This window comes from Cibotium barometz, chromosome 41, assembly GCF_041138505.1.
Source record: "Cibotium barometz isolate CiBa-2024 chromosome 41, ASM4113850v1, whole genome shotgun sequence".
NCBI classification, from domain to species: Eukaryota; Viridiplantae; Streptophyta; class Polypodiopsida; order Cyatheales; family Cibotiaceae; genus Cibotium; species Cibotium barometz.
In genome coordinates this window covers 18747363-18751165 of record NC_141086.1, presented here as the reverse complement: position 1 = coordinate 18751165, position 3803 = coordinate 18747363, and the positions used below count along the sequence as shown (strand labels likewise).

The 3803-nt window shown below is 36.8% G+C and overlaps 1 long non-coding RNA gene across 1 annotated transcript; it reads right to left on the bottom strand.

Moving 5' to 3' along the window:
• Positions 1 to 308: 308 nt before the first annotated feature.
• On the bottom strand, positions 309 to 1732 carry LOC147614740 (uncharacterized). The gene is made up of 3 exons (XR_015262963.1): positions 1485 to 1732; positions 1289 to 1390; positions 309 to 740 (listed from the first exon to the last, which is right to left on the bottom strand). It is a non-coding gene; the product is annotated as an uncharacterized LOC147614740 (long non-coding RNA).
• Positions 1733 to 3803: the final 2071 nt, after the last annotated feature.

Genomic DNA, 3803 nt, shown 5'->3' with positions numbered 1-3803 from the left:
GATGTTTGGAAAGCCAAATGTGTTAATTAGCACTACTAATGATTGTGAGGAAAGAAATAAAAAGGCTCACCCACTTTTTGTAATCCTGGTTGGGTCCTCTAGAATTACAAATGACTTGGGGACACCACAGAGAGAGCTCGGGAGACATGTTCACTATCCTACACTCTGTTCTACCAGAGGATGGAGTCATTGGATCTTCTTATCACACAAACAAGAACCTTGTATCATCCACATGACTACTTATATAGTACTCTCATATTGGTTCCTTGTATCATCCACATGACTCTACTTATATTGTATCATCCACATGACTACTTATATTGTACTCTCATTGACAAGTGTACACTAGTTTCTTTTTTTCTTTTTTGAAGTTCAATCCATGACTCGATATTTTTCAAAAGACGATATTGTAACTTAGTTTGTTAAAATCTCACTCTCTCTCTCTTGCTACTGTAGGCATTTATATCACCAAGATAAACATCATGGCTACCTTACAGCACAATGCGACCATACGACAAGCTCCATATCACTCCCATGAAGGGAGAAGGCTTTGTATTTCCCTCCAATGAAGGGAGGAGGCTTTGTTTTTTTGTTTCTTACAGCTTTGTAATAATTTCGTGGAGGTCCCATGGGTCGTTTATCGGCTCCCAGAGGACGATAATACATTCTTCTTCTTCTTCTTCTCATGCATGAGAGAGAGAGAGAGAGAGAGTACGCGAACATGTGAAAACAGATATACACTGCAAGCGTCCACACATTGTAGAAGGGAAAACCGTCAAAAAACACGTGATAGATTCTCTCTCTCTCTCTCTCTCTCTCGCAGGTACAATGTTGTTACTTTTACTAGTACTATACATTACATGGCGGTTTAAAATTCCCTCTCCAATTGGAAATTTTGTTTTATCCAAATAAGAAAACAATATAAGAACTTGGGCTCCAAATTCCCAAAAAATACACCATTATAGGTAGGTTGCACCTAAAATCATCTCAAGTGCCGTTGACATGGTCACTAAACCTTTCTTTTTTATTAAGCTCCCATTAAAATAGGAAATCATATATGTATGTATGCATGCATGCATGTATTGTATGTGAGAATATATGTGTGTATGAGGATAGGTATGTATGTATGAATGTATACATCTGTATGTATGTATGTATACATGTGTATGTATGTATATGTATGTATGTATGTATGTATGCGTATCTGTATATGTATGTCTGCATGTACGTATACGTGTGTGTGTGTGTGTATGTATGTACGTACCAAAAAAGGGACAAGAAAACTTACTCTGTGGCAAGCGATCAACTTGAACTGCTTCCAAAAGCCTGTCAGGAGTCATATTGGAGTCTCATGCACTGCTTGAGCCCACTTTGGCACAGCTACAAGTGACTTGTATTCAAAAAAGAGGAAACAGAGAGTTTGGAAACCGATCTGGAGAAAAACTTGAACATCACAAACAAGAGGAGGGAGGGCACGAGAATACATGTCCAGGATCGGAGCTGAAGATGCACTCGCAGCAGAGAAACGACAGAAACCCTAATTTGCAGAGAGAACCCCATGCTGCGATTGGGGAGGCCTTTGCCCTGAAAAGCGTGGCCGCCATCGTCATCCTCATCTGACAGAGGCGATAGCAGTTCGCCCAACATTTAGGGTTTGCAGGTTGAGAATAAAACGCAATCGGGATTTCGGCTTAGGTTTTGTTATTATATGACACACACCCTCAACAAGGGTAAAGTCTCACAAGTTGCAAATAAAAATATAAATAAAAAGGACACTGCTTGGTACAAATAAAAATCTAGCATTACCAAAAAAAAAAATTTGAAAAAAAGGTTTAAAAAATGCACGCGAATATTTCCATTCCCAAATGGAACTAGCCTTTGGTTTGGAAGGGCACAAGTAGGTGACCCTTGCTTGTTGCTCGAGCATGAAGTTTTTGCTTATAGGTATATGATATACATATGTATCTGCATATACAAGTGTACGACTGCGTGCGTGTGTATGCACATATGCGTGTATTTGTATATGCTTGTCTATATTTGTATGCACGTGTGCATATGCGTGTATTCGTGTGTGTGTGTGTGTGTGTGTGCATATGTGTCTGTGTGATTCTCTCACATAGACACATATATGTGTGTGTGTGTGTTTCACATGCATTCTCTCTATGTCTATCACGTGCACAGACACAACCCTCTCTCATACGTATGTGTCACTATGTGTACGCGTACGTATGTGTGTATAAATGTGTAAACTATAGACTTGAATCAAATTGACAAGATTGAGCATAAAATAAAATATGAGATAGAGTAAACATCACCATCTACACATTATTGGGTGCACAGACACAACCCTCTTTTATACATGTGTCACTATGTGTACACATACGTATGTGTGTATAAATGTGTAAACTATAGACTTGAATCAAATTTGACAAGATTGAGCATAAAATATGAGATAGAGTCAACATCACCATCCACACACTATTGGGTGCAATCTCGCCCCTCATGCGCGTAGCTCCCACTTCCATGACATGAGTGCATTGAGAATTATATTCAAAATATAGCCCAAGGAGCTAATAATAGTTATGCGTACAAAATTGAGCTTGCTTTTCTACTTTTACAAAAATAGCTCAAGCAATAGAGCTTGTTCACACACTGAGTATAAATAATCAAAATTATTCTAACATATGTGCTAATAATATATCAACGCCACGCAAAAACGTGCATAAATAATATGTACAATCATTTGGCACATGGCCAACAAAATAACATGAAATAATAATATTTCTGAGATAATATTGACAAGATCCTCCAGTGCGACACACACATTGTTCATCACCTATCTCACAAACGTAAACACATTAGTTGTTCCAATTAATTACCGTAACCATAATTAATTCTAATATGGAACGTTGATAGGCACAAACACAACATACAGTCACCACTTGTGTGTTCTCTTTTGGCAAGAGCATGCCACTCTTCATGAGTGTCCACAGTGTGGTTCATTGAGATATAGGCAAGATGTCCAAGGACAAAGGGTCTTAAGTACGCACTAACCTATGCACATGTCTTGACATTATTTGATTTCCTTAGAAAATTCTTCTCGCATGGCGTGTATTACCACTTGTTACACTTCAATTAGCATAGTACATCAGTTACATAAACCACTTGTTACACTTCAATTAGCATGGCACATCAATGTGTGCGAATATTTCCATTCCCAAATGGAACTAGCAGGGCACAAGTAGGTGACCCTTGCTTGTTGCTCTGCGGCATTAAGTTTATACGTATACGTATATACATACGTATCTGCGTATACAAGTTTTTACTATATATATGTCTTTAGTTTTCTTATTTATACTTATGTACTATATATATAGTACATAAGTATATAAATGTTATATATGTGTGTGTGTGTGTGTGTGTGTAACATTATATTATAATATATTTGTATAAATTTAGTTTATTTATTTAATATCCTTACTTATTATATGTTTACATATTGTTATTATATATACTTTATACTTATTTATTGTATATCTTTGTATTGTATTATTTATTTAAACACTACACTCCTCTCTCTCTCTCTCTCTCTCTCCCTCCCCTTCCCCTTCCCCCCCTCTCTCTCTCTCTCTCCCCTCCCCCATCACACCCCCTTCTCTCTTTCCCCTACCCCAACACTTGGCCTTATATGTGTTATATAAATGTGACATATATATGTTATATTTATATAACATATATATGTCTATTTATAAATGTAAATAAAAATACACACACATACATATATATTTATATTTTATTGAAAT